Raw genomic sequence first — 13,849 nt, forward strand, 5'->3', positions numbered from 1 at the left:
GGGTTCACTCCCCACCAGTCCAGCAGCGTCTCCTGTGGTCGCTGTTCTATGTGCAGGATATAGGATGTTTAAGACAGGAATCACTGGCCTATTCCATGTTATTTGACATAAACACATCTCCGTTTCTTACTATGCTTGAAATAAAGAACAGGTTCTGGAGACACCTGCTGCGGTCAGGCAGTTCAGCTTGGTGGTGGGGAGGGGCTTATGTATGGGTTCTGCAGCTAGAGAGCTGAGTGTGAATCCCAGACCCACCCCAGTGAGCTGGGTGTGATCTTGAGCAAATTACCCAGCCCCTGTCTCATCTGTCAAATGGAGGTCATACTAGCACCAGCCCTGCTGCATTGCTGTGAGGAAGCCAGCAGTTAGCAAGCCACCCACAGCAAGGGCTCAGTCAGTGTTCACTATTTGTATTACCTACAGCCACTGACGTCTGGGGAACTGTTTGGTGACATGCCTATAAAATATTACCAATATTGACCGTGCGTGTTGGCCCACGTCTGTAATCCCAGCAATTTGGAAGGCTGAGGCGGGCAGATCACTTGAAGTCAGGAGTTCGAGACCAGCCTGGCCAACATGGTGAGACCCTGTCTCTACTAAAAATACAAAAATTAGCTAGGTATGGTGGCACGCACCTGAAATCCCAGCTACTGGGGAGGCTGAGGCAGGAGAATCGCTTGAACCCCAGAGGCAGAGGCTGCAGTGAGCAGATTGCGCCACTGTACTCCAGCCTGGGCGACAGAGTGAGACTCTGTCCCAAAAATAAATAAATACATACATACATACATACATAAAATATTATCAATATCAAACTGGTGAAAGTTAACTCCTTTTAAAAACTAGACAAGTTTCCTCAAATTATAATGTGATCCAGCAATTCCACTTCTGGGGCTATACCCAAAGGAACTGACAGCAGGATTTTTTTTTTTTTTTTTTTTTTTTTTGAGGTGGAATTTCGCTCTTATTGCCCAGGCTGGAGTGCAGTGGTGTGATCTCAACCCACTGAAACCTCCGCCTCCTGGATTCAAGTGATTCTCGTGCCTCAGCCTCCTAAGTAGCTGGGATTGCAGGCACGCATCACCACGCCCAGCTAGTTTTTTGTATTTTTAGTAGAGATGGGTTTTCACCATGTTGGCCAGACTGGTCTTGAACTCCTGACATCAGGTGATCCACCGCCTCAGCCTCCCAAAATGCTGGGATTACAGGCATGAACCACCACATTCGGCCAACAGCAAGGTCTTGAAGAGACATTTGTACACCCATGTTCACAGCAGCACTGTTCACATGGCCAAATGGTGGAAACCACCCAGGGGTCCGTCCATGGATGGAAGGATCAACAGAATGTGGTTATCATCCCAAAAATGGAATATCATTCAGCCATAAAAAGGAAGGAAATTCTGACACATGTCACAACACGGATGAACCTTGAAGACAGTGTACTCAGTGAGAGAAGCCAGACACAAAAGCATCTGTATGAGGTTCCTAGAGTAGTCAAATTCCTAGCAACAGAAAGTAGTAGGATGGTGGGTGCCAGGGGCTGGAGGAGGGAGGAGTAGGAAGTGAGTGTTTAATGGGGACAGAGCAGGCTGGGCGCTGTGACTCATGTCTATAATCCCAGCACTTTAGGAGGCCAAAGTGGGTGAATTACCTGAGGTCAGTTTGAGACCAGCCTGACCAACATGGAGAAACCCCATCTCTACTAAAAACACAAAATTAGCCAGACATGGTAACGCACACCTGTAATCCCAGCTACTCAGGAGGCTGAAGCAGGAGAATCACTTGAACCCAGGAGGCAGAGGCAGTGAGCCGAGGTCACGCCATTGTACTCCAGCCTGGGCAACAAGAGCAAAACTCCATCTAAAAAAAAATTCTAAGGGGAAAGCCCTGAACTACAACCATTTGCTTTCTTTTTTTTCATTGTTTTTTTTTTTTTTTTTTTTTTTTGGTGGTGGTTGTTTTTGTTTGAGATGGAGTCTTGCTCTGTCTTTCAGGCTGGAGTGTAATGGCACAATCTTAGCTCACTGCAACCTCCACCTTCCGGGTTCAAGAAATTCTCCTGCCTCAGCCTCCGGAGTAGCTGGGACTGTAGGTGTGTGCCACCATGCCAGGCTAAATTTTTTGTATTTTTAGTAGAGACAGGATTTCACCATGTTGGCCAGGATGGTCTTGAACTCCCGACCTCATGTGATCCACCCTCCTCAGCCTCCCAAAGTGTTGGGATTACAGGCTTGAGCCTCTGCATTTTGACATGATTTTGCTGAGAAAAATGTAGAATTTCATTTACCTTTTAGAAAACTTAAAATTTCCCCAAATTTGCTCTTCTAAGACTCCTTCCTTTTGCCATCTTTGATACCACATGAAGAAATCCTGAGGAGACTTCTAGCAGCCCTGAGACCCCTTGGAGAACATAGAAAAAGGTGCCATGCACGTCCCCTATTTGGGATCTTCTGTTTTCCTTGTGGAGCCCCAAGAGTCATGAGCTCCCAAGACCCTCAGGTCTAAAGCACTGTTGTCTTCTGCGTTGAGCTACCAGATCTCTGGCTTTTGAGATACCCAGGATTATTTTGTACTGGGAGAGAGTGCTTGACCTCAGTGTCACTGGCAAGGGCTACAGGCTACAGTTTCGGAGGTGGCTGACCGTGGTTGCAGTGAATAGTTATTACTGTGGGGCTTCTTGTTTCTTTGTGACTTTCTATAAGAAAGGCACGGTTTGAGGCCAGGCACGGTGACTCATGTCTGTAATCTCAGCACTTTGGGAGGCTGAGGCAGGCAGATCACCTGAGGTTAGGAGTTCGAGACTAGCTTGGCCAGCATGGTGAAACCCTGTCTGTACTAAAAATACAAAAATCAGCCAGGCGTAGTAGCACGCGTCTGTGGTCCCAGCTACTTGGGAGGCTGAGGCAGGAGAATCTCATGAACCTAGGAGGCAGAGGTTGCAGTGAGCCGAGATCATGCCACTGCACTCCAGCCTGGGTGACAGAGCGAGACTCTCTCTCAAAAAGAAGAAAGGAAAGGAGAGGAGAGGAGAGGGGAGGGGAGGGGAAGGGAGGGGGAAAGAGAGAAGGAAGGGGGGGCAAAGGAAAGGAAGGGAAGAGAAGAAAGGGAAAAAGGAAGGAAGGAGGAGGAGGAAAGGGAGGGAGGGAGGGAAAGAAGGGAAAGAAGGAAAGAGGAAAAGGAAGGAAGGAGAGAAGAGAAGAGACGAGAAGAGAAGAGAAAAAAGAAAAGGGAAGGGAGGGGAGGGCAGGGGAGGGCAGGGCTGCTTGAACACTGTTTTTAACTAGCCAGGTGTGGTGGTGCACACCTGTAGTTCCAGCTACTCAGGAGGCTGAGGAGGGAGGATCCTTTGAGCCTGAGGGATGGAGGTTGCAGTGAACCAAGACTGCACCACTGCACTCCAGCCTGGGTGACAGAGCGAGACTCTGTCTCAAAAAAAAAAAAAAAAAAAAGGAAGAAAAGAAAAAGAAAAAAGAAAGAAAAACTAAAACTAAAAAAGGAACAGAGAGTGTGGTGCCCAGTGCTTCTGGGTCCAGTGGAGTAGGAAGGTCCCTGACCACCGAAGGAGCTCATGTTGATGTTTGTTGAGCATTTCTTTGTGCAGAGCTGGACCAGGCACAGCCTGGGCAATTCCCCTAACCCCCTTCCTAGGAAGGGCCTTGTGACAGAGGCTCTGGGACTTTTCACATCTTACACGTGAAGAAACTGAACGGCACAGAGGTTCTGATGAGTCTCACCCCTGGCTGCACTTCATTTTTATTTATTTTATTTTAGAGATGGGGTCTTGCTCTGTCACCCAGGCTGGAGTGCAGTGGCGCAATCATAGCTAACCATTAACCTCCAACTCCTGGGCTCAAGTAGAATGCTGTTCCTTTCCCCTTCTAAGTGCCAAGTAGACTGTCTCAGACAGAGCAACTGATCAGATTTGAACACAAGCCATTTGATGCTGGCTTTGTGATGAGCAGAATGTGTTTCTACCGTACAAGCCCATTACCCAGGTCATGGAAAATGCTGTGTGTAAGGGTTTTGTTTGTTTGTTTGTGGGTTTTTTTTTTTTTTTTTTTTTTTTTTTTTGAGACAGAGTCTCTCTCTGTCACCCAGGCTAGAGTGGAGTGGTGTGATCTCGGCTCTCTGCAACCTCTGCCTCCTGGGTTCTAGCGATTCTTCTGCCTCAGCCTCCCAAGTAGCTGGGACTACAGGCATGTGCCACCACACCAAGCTAATTTTTGTATTTGTAGTAGAGCCAGGGTTTCACCATGTTGGCCAGGATGGTCTCAATCTCTTGACCTCGTGATCCACCCGCCTCGGCCTCCCCAAGAGCTGGGATTACAGGCGTGAGCCACCGCGCCTGGCCATAAGGGGACCCTTTCTGCATGGACACCTCATGTGACCTCAGTGCTGTAAATGCAGCAAGAGTCCAAGAAGCCTTATTGAATTTGCTCTCAGCTTCGCCTCATGGGTGTTACAGGTACAAATAAAAACAAATTAATTAATAAGAAAATGGGGAAAGGCAGAGGGGAGGAGAGTCAAAAGACTCAAAGGACAAAGTTTATTAAGAAATAAAGTAGCCAGGTGCCATGGCTCAAGCCTCTAATTCCAGCACTTTAGAAGTCTGAGGCAGGAGGATGGCGTGAGCCCAGGAGTTCAAGACCGGCCTGGGAAACATAGGAAGACCCCATCTCTATAAAATATATATATATAAATTTAAAAAATATTAGCCAGGCGTGGTGGCAGGAGTGCACCTGTGGTCTCAGCTACTCAGGAGGCTGAGGCAACATAATTGCTTAAGCCTGGGAGGCCAAGGCTGTGCAGTGAGCCATGATTGCACCACCACTGCACTCTAGCTTGGGTAACAGGGTGAGACCCTGTCTCAAAAAAAAAAAAAAAAAAAAAAAAAAAATCATGTGCAGTGGCTCATGCCTGTAATCCCAGCACTTTGGGAGGCTGAGGCGGACAGATCACATGAGGTCAAGAATTCGAGACCAGCCTGCCCAACGTGGTGAAATCCTGTCTCTAATAAAAACACAAAAAAATTAGCTGGACGTGGCAGGTGCCTGTAATCCCAGCTACTCGAGAGGCTGAAGCAGGAGAATTGCTTGAACTGGAGGTAGAGGTTGCAGTGAGCCGAGATTTCACCACTGCGCTCCTTCCTGGGCAACAGAGTGAGACTCCATCTAAAAAATAAATAAATAAATAAATAAATAATCAAATGAATAAAGGAAACATATATAAGGGTATATAAACTAGAGGAAAAGAAAGAGGAGGCAGGGTGGACATCTTTAGATGATTATTAGGAAATGAGATGAATGACATGAACATTGGTGGGTTACAACAAAGGTCTTAACAGAACACCATGGAAGGCTGGGTGGGCCAAAGACAGCCTTCGCTGCTGTCTCAACATGAAAGGTCTCCAAACTTGTTTGCAGTATTTACCTCAGTTTGGAGAAATTTTAAGTCAGAGGGCAAAGATTACAATGAGAAATATGATCTGAAATTGCCCGCTATGAAAGAACCAGGGTCCCTTGGGTCAACCCCCTGCTGGGAACCCAAAGCCTTTTGTACAAGAGAGGGTAAAATAGTCAGGGGGTGAAGAGAAGTTTCCAAGACACCTTGATAGAGGAACCCCATGCACCATGGTACCAAAGCCATTGGTGAGTCTCCGACTCGAGCTGCAATTAGGCTGAGACAATACAAAAATGTAAGTGCTGCTGCGGTTGAAAGTCAGAATGCTTATACCACCTTTATGTAAAGAAGTTGTGTCTCCTTTATTTAATTTTTTTTTTTTGAGATGGAGTTTTGCTCTTGTTGCCCAGGTTAAAGTGCAGTGGTGCAATCTCGGCTCACTGCAATCTCCGCCTCCTGAGTTCAAGCAGTTCTCCTGCCTTGGCCTCCCAGGTAGCTGAGATGATAGGCATGTGCCACCATGCCTGGCTAATTTTGTGTTTTCAGTAGAGGCAGAGTTTCACCATGTTGGTCAGGCCGGTCTTGAACTCCTGACCTCAGGTGTTCCACCTGCCTCAGCCTCCCAAAGTGCTGGGATTTCTAGGAGTGAGCCACCGCACCCAGCCTTATCTGAATGTTTCATGGGAATGGATATTATGTCTGGCTGGGAACACTCCACCTACCTAGTGTTGTAAAATCAAAACCTGTTATTAAAGTCCTAAAGGAGACTACAGTTAGGAAAGTAAGGGTTGATGGAATTCAGGTAAAAGTTTGTAGGAAGAACAGTGTGTTTAAGCAGGCTTTATGTGAAGTGGCTGCTTCTGTTTTACCTGATTATATTACGGGGATAGACACTGGCTCTGACTGGTGAATATTTCCCTTACTTTCTTAGTCCATTTTATGCTGCTGTAAGAGAACACCACAGATGGGTAACATATAATAAATAGAAATTTATTTGGCTCATGGTTCTGGAGGCTGAGAAGTCCAAGATCAAGGTGCTGGCATCTGGTAAGGGCCTTCTTGCTGAGTCATCCCATGGTGGATAGCAAACAGGAGAAAGGCAGACAGACAGAGACAGAGAGGACTTGTTTTGATAACAACCCACTCCCAGGATAATGATATTAATCCATGCCTGAGGGCAGAACTCTCATGATGTAATAACCTCTTATTAGGCCTCACCTCCCAACACTATTGCATTGGGGATTGTGTTTACAACACATAAGCTTTGGAGGACACATGTAAACCATAGCACCTACCTAGCATTGTAAAACAGAAGACACACAAATCCGCCCTTCAAGCAATTTTACTTGGACATGCTAAACAGGCACAAGTGAGATTGCTCAAGCCACACAGTGTGGAAGAGAAGCTGGAGTGCTGCTGGTGACAAATTCTCTGTGTTAATATCTCCAGGTGGGGCATACATAGCCTGGGGACTGGGGCCACATCCTGAGAGCACTTCCCACCAGTGACACCTGGGACTCTTTTTTTTTTTCCAGTCAGGGTCTCACTCTGTCATCCAAGCTGGAGTGCAGTGGTGTGATCTCAGCTCACTGCAGCCTCGACCTCCTGGGCTCAAGTGATTCTCCCACCTCAGCCTCCTGAGTAGCTGCGACTACAGGCGCACACTATCACGCCCAGCTAATTTTTGTATTTTTAGTAGAAATAGGGTTTCATCATATTGCCCAGGCTGGTCTCAAACTTCTAGACTCAAGTGATCCTCTCACTATGGCCTCCCAAAGTGCTGGGATTACAGGCATGAGCCATCACACCTAGTCCACCTGGGACTTTGGACTAGAGGACTTCCGTTGGAGGGGCATTTACTAACTTGCTGTTATACATTAATTGAAGCTACCTCATGACTGAAGGACATAAAATAATCTTGAAACCTGAAATACCTACAACACCTTGGGTGACATCGCAGAAACTCTCTAATGGAGATGACAGTGCCAAGAAAAGTTCCATAGCAACATGAAAATGGTTTATATAGGGTGGTCCCACCTGGGGAAGGCAAGGGGGAGACCTACAAGCAGGGAGAATCCCCTAGGACTGACTCTGGAACTGTGTGAGGAGCTGCTGGATTTTTTTTTTTAACTTTTATTTTAGGTTCAGGGATACATGTGAAGGTTTGTTACATAGATAAATTCATGTTGTAGGGGTTTGTTGTGCAGATTGTTTTTATTTTTTTGAGACAAAGTTCTAACCCCCAGGCTAGAGTTCAGTGGCATGATCTTGGTTTGCTGCAATCTCTGCCTCCTGGATTCAAGTGATTCTCCTGCCTCAGCCTCCCAAGTAGTTGGAATTACAGGCACCTGTCACAACGCCCAGCTAATTTTTGTATTTTTAGTAGAGATGGGGTTTTGCCATGTTGGCCAGACTGGTCTTGAACTCCTGACCTCAGGTGATCGTCCCATCCCAGCCCCTCAAAGTGCTGGGATTACAGGCTTGAGCCACCACATCCGGCCTTTTGTACAGATTATTTTATCGCCCAAGTATTAAGCCCAGTACCCATGTATCTCATGCTGTTAATAAAGACATACCCAAGACTGGGTTATTTATTTATTTATTTATTTATTTATTTATTTATTTATTTATTTACTTTGAGACAAAGTCTCACTCTGTCACCCAGGCTGGAGTGCAATGACATGATCTCAGCTTACTGCAACGCCTGCCTCCTGGTTTCAAGTAAGTCTCATGCCTCAGCCTCCCGAGTAGCTGGAATTATGGGCATGTGCCACCACACCTGGCTACTTTTTGTATTTTTAGTAGAGATGGGATTTCACCATGTTGGCCAGGTTGGTCTTGAACTCCTGACCTCAAGTGATCCACCTGCCTTAGCCTCCCAAAGTGCTGTGATGACAGGCTTGAGCCATGGCGCCCCAGGAGACTGGGTAGTTTATTTTAAAAAGAGGTTTCATTGACTCACAGTTCAGCATGGCTGGGGAAGCCACAGGGAACTTACAATCGTGGCAGAAGGGGAAGCAAGCATGTCCTTCTTCACATGGCAGCAGATAGGAGAAGTGCCAAAAGCCTTTTATAAAACCATCAGGTCTTGTGAGAACTCACTCACTCTCATGAGAACAGCTGCATGGGGGTAGCCTGCCCCATGATTCAATTACCTCTCACTGCGTCCCTCCCACAACATGTGGGGATTATGGGAACTACAATTCAAGATGAGATTTGGGTGGGGACACAGCCAAACTGCATCAACCCGATAGTTATCTTTTCTGCTCCTCTCCCTCCTCCCACCCTCCACCCTCAAGTAGGCCTCAGTGTCCATTGTTTGCTTCTTTGTGTTCATAAATTCTCATTTGAGCTGCTGGATTTTATCATTGCCAGGGGAGTGCCCCCCACATAGCTGTCAGCTGGCCAAGAAAGAGCTGCCTGGTTAGTGGTGAATAGGAAACATCTGGTCTGGAGGGATGCCACCCTGATCAAAGAAGGTGGAAACAAATCAGCCTGGTGGGCTGAACTGCACAGTGTTTTCCTGGCAGTGGTGGAAGAATTGAAAGGTGGGCCAGGCACAGTGGCTCACACCTGTAATTCCAGCACTTTGGGAGGCCAAAGTGGGTAGATCACTGGAGGTCAGGAGTTTGACAGCAGCCTGGGCAATGCTGCAAAACCCCATCTCTACTAAAAAATACAAAAATTAGGCAGGCTTGGTGGCAGGCACCTGTAATCCCAGCTACTCAGGAGGCTGAGGCAGGAGAACGGCTTGAACCCAGGAGGCAGAGGTTACAGTGAACCGAGATTTCATCACTCCACCCCAGGCTGGGTGACAGAGCAAGACTCCATCTCAAAAATAAAATGAAATACAATAAAATAATAATTGAACAGTGGTGGGAGCCGCTGTGTTTGGGTTTTTACTGGCTCCTGGGCAGCGGCCACAGGGTCAGGCAGGAGGGTGGTGGAAACCTGGCTTATTGAAGGGGTGGTCATGTGGGGTGCAGCCCTGTGGAAATGTGTGGGTTCCTTCAAGTAGGACACATTGATGCCCATCAGAAGAACTCGTGTGTACTGGCTTAACATGGCCACCACTTGGGACCACGAAATGAGTGGGTGTGGGGGGAACTGCTGCAGTGCAGGGACGGGCTGAACTGAACCCTGCTGATGAGTAGGTTGTCTTCCTCGGGAGGCACCATCCTGTATAAACTATTTCCATGTTGTTAGGAAACTCTTCTTGGCACTGCCATCCCCACTAGAGGGTTTCTCTGATGGCACCCAAGATATTTGTAGGTATTTCAGGTTTCAAGATGATTTTACATCCTTCAGTCATGGGTTAGCTTCCATCAATGTATAATTGTTGTGGTAAACTGAGGAATGGAGAGACCAATACGGAGGACAGGAGGATTTGTTTATTTTAGGTACGTACTGGCTCAGAGGATTCACATCCGAAAGCTGAGCCCTGAACAAAGACAGAGCAGGGTTTTTAGAAGCAACCTTACAGAAGCAAAATAAAAGCAGTTCATCATACAGTAACAGGTCACGTAATCTACAGCATCACATAGTTTGTGACCTATCCAGTGGCCTTGTACCTGCATTAAAAGAAAAACAAGAACTGGCTAAACGCAGACATTTGTAAAACATAATCCTGCTAATCATGCTTAGGAAGCCTGGGAAAAGCGTAACAGTAAAAGAACTTGGCTTTCTCTTTTATCTTTCAGCTTTGCTCTGGAAGGGAGGTGTCTGGAGCCCATTCCTTTGCCCTTGGCTATTTGAACAGCGTTATCTTCTGTCATTGAAGCGAGCTGCTAGGCAAGTGGAAAACTTGTTCTTTTCTTTTTAGCCTTTGCCTTGCCATATTCTGGGCCTTAGCTTTTACTTTTCTTGGAGTGAATAAATGCAGTATTTATTATTATTATTATTATTTAAATTTCTGCCTCAGTTTCTCCCCTTTGATGCCTTTTATGAAAGAAGTTTAATAAAAGGCATCACTGCTACTCAGTTCTGCCTGAAGAGAGAAGTTTTCTTCTTTAGGCAAAGATTGATATTTATCTTTATTTATGATATTGATATTCTAGCTGAGTGGTAGTTTGCCTGGCGACTATTGCCTCTACAGTTGATTGAATACTTCTAACAAGGAAAGGTAAGAGACAACGGAGTATTATGCAACTTCCTAGTATGGCCAGCACTACTCCTATTAAAGTCTTGAACTCTCTGAAAAATGAAAACCAGTCTCCAAAAAGAGAATTTGGGGATCACCTTTTTAAAGTTTGAACTGGACCATGGGCTAATTTCCTCATTCTTGCAGTTATTTCTATCATTGCTTTTCCATTGTCATCGATTTCCAGTCAATAATTAGATTGAATTTTCCACGTCCTCCTCCTTCCTGGGCTAGGAGGTAGTGGAAAGCTAATCTGTTCTGATAGGTAGCATTTCTCATTTGTGTGGTTTGCTGGGCCAGAAAATCTCATGCATTTGTTGTTTCATTAGTGATGATTTCAAGTACTGCCTGCAATCTGATGGTGCGGTTAAGCGTGTAAATAGGAGTGTGGTAGCCCTATGACCGACCTATCTTGTGCCGAGGTAGGTGGCCTATAGTATTGAATTATTTTTTCAGGGAGCTAATCTGTGTCTTTTCAATTTCTTATTTTTATACTTCTTTGTGTCTGTATCTCTTTTGCGTCTTCTTCTAACTTCATCATGGACAGGATACCTTGAAGTTTTTCCCTGTTGTAGTGGGAGTAGGAAGAAAGATGGTCTAATTGTTGCAAGCACACAGGCCTCTGTCCATGTAACTGGCAACTGTCGATATGCCTGTAGCCTACAATAAAGACTGGGGGTGCTTACCAAGTATTTGGGGCTTCAAGTTGATACCAAGTGTGGTTCAGAGAAGAGAAGCAGATTTGAATGAGGTGCTTTGTAGACATCTCTGCCCTGCCACAAAGCTTTCCTTAATGTTCCATTATAATATTGCTGTCATGAGCAGGTTAGTTCTCTTACTGGGTCTGTAAAAAGTTTTCCCTAGTGAGCAACACAGTATCTCCTAATAATAGAAGTTTTTAAGAGCTAGACACTTGAACTTGTGGGTGTCTGTTTGGGGAAAGAGGCAGTCAGAGGAAAGTCATCTGGAGACATTAACTATTTTGCTTCCCAAGGCTTTGGTCTCCCTTGTTAGTCCTTCCACAAACATAACATGAGGAAGTGCCCAGGCTGCAGGCAATGTTTTTGGCCAGCTGAGCAAATAAGTTTTTGCCTAAAGGAGGAGGCTCTGGTAACTTTTGGTTTATGTGCTCAAAGAATGACTTAAAGACTCGGATTGCTGCTGGGCTGACTGCTTGGTTTGAGTCCTCTTTCGAATATACAGTTATTTTAGCGTTTTGACTGTAGCTTTGTAATGCCTTGGAGTAACCTGCAGTCTGTATACGTAGATCTGGCTCTAAGATAGTCAGATTTACAGGATTACAAGTGCTTGTCTTACAGTCCGGTTTTGCCGGTACTTCGATGAGCAAGATTGGTTTTGGCCGCAGTGATGACCGGTCAGTGAACTGCGCTGTGCAGTTCCAGCAGGCTATTGCTAGGGCCTTGGAGGGGCAAACAGGGGGTGCACATACAATTTTGTACTGGCAGTTTGTACAGTACCCTGTAGCACCAGAGACTGTGATAGGTTGGGTTCATGAATGTTAACTGACAAATATCAAAGTATATGGCTATAGCACCCCACGCCCACCCCGGGAAGAGAGGCTTGGGTTTGACTTACAAAACTTCCTCCCTGGCCGGGCGCGGTGGCTCACGCCTGGAATCCCAGCACTTTGGGAGGCCGAGACGGGCGGATCACGAGGTCAGGAGATCGAGACCATCCTGGCTAACACGGTGAAACCCCGTCTCTACTAAAAAATACAAAAAAAACTAGCCGGGCGAGGTGGCGGGCGCCTGTAGTCCCAGCTACTCAGGAGGCTGAGGCAGGAGAATGGCGTAAACCCGGGAGGCGGAGCTTGCAGTGAGCCGAGATCAGGCCACCGCACTCCAGCCCGGGTGACAGAGCAAGACTGTCTCAAAAAAAAAAAAAAAAAAAAAAAAAAAACTTCCTCCCTTTGACTCGGTATGAATCTCAAACCAAGTCCCAGGTAAAGACTCAGGGTCAGAGCATATATAAGGCTGGCCATTTCCTGGGTTACTAATTGAATAAGTGGTCTGATTATACGCACAAGTTCCTAAGCGAGTCCCCGCACACTCATTGTAAGTGTAGTACCATAGGTTCTAGTTATACTGTTTCCTGACCAAGTGGTATGTGTACAGTGGGGACAGCTTCTTTGGTGTTTTTCTAGCATGGTTAAGGTGGGTAACAACAAAACAATGTACAGCATAGTCATCTCCAGCAAGGACAAAAGAGGTCCTTACCTGGGAAAAAGGTTGCATACAGCGACAGAACAACAGGAAGACAGCACACAGGAAAACCACTAAGTCTTCAGATTTTTAGCTACATGACTTGCTGGACAAGTCCTCAAGCTTCAGCTGTGCATAGACTGGTCAGCCTCCAGAGTGACCAGAGCAGGGCTGTTGTCCTCAGCAGCAGTTCAGTCTCGTCTCAGGATCAGCCGGGTTGGACGGTCTGGGTCCTGTTGGCTGGTTCACTTGTCCTGAGCTGCCAGTGTTAGCTGACTGTGGTGGATCCAAGACACAACACCTGCAAGTTGAACAGCAGTGGGAGTGGACAAGATTTTAGTACAGGGCCATCCTATACGGGTCCTAGAGAAATCAGATTCTACTCTTTAACCTAAACAGAGTCACCAGATTTAAAGGGGTGTCAGGCTTATAGGCATTTCATGTACCTAGTTATGAACACTTTGTATGGCTATTTCTAAAGCCTGCATTTGTTTCTTAAGGTTAATTCCCCTAGTTCTTGGAGGTCACCTTTAATTTGACCTATGATGTGGGGGTGGCCGACCAAACAAAATCTTATAGGGCAAATATTCAGTTTGTTTGGTGGGGGTGCACCTGACTCAGAGGAGGACCGTAGGCAGAAACCTGATTCTATCTTAAATGAAATTTCCTGGCAATATTTCTTCAGTAGCTGCTCAAGTGTCTGGTTCACGCATTCCACCTTCTCCTGAACTTTGCGGCCGATAGGCTGTGTGTAACTTCCGTATCATTTTTAACAGTCTTGTTAAATCTTGCACTATTTCAGCTACAAATGCTGGCCCATTGTCTGACTCTAAAGTTAGAGGCAGTCTAAACCTGGGGATAATGTCTTTTAACAGTGCTTTAGTCATTTCTTGTACTTTTTCTGTCCTGGTGGGGAAAGCTTTAACTTATCCTGAAAAGGTGCAAACAAGCGCTAGCATGTACCGACAGCCTCCGGCACGGGGCAGTTCTGTAAAGTCTACAAGCGGGTTTTCACAAGGCAGGGCTCCTTCTCCTGTTCAGTTTCCCAGAGGAGGGTTCGTTTTCTGCCCCTCTTGTAACTCCATCTAGT

The sequence above is a fragment of the Rhinopithecus roxellana genome, chromosome 15, assembly GCF_007565055.1.
Source record: "Rhinopithecus roxellana isolate Shanxi Qingling chromosome 15, ASM756505v1, whole genome shotgun sequence".
In the NCBI taxonomy this organism is placed as follows: Eukaryota; Metazoa; Chordata; class Mammalia; order Primates; family Cercopithecidae; genus Rhinopithecus; species Rhinopithecus roxellana.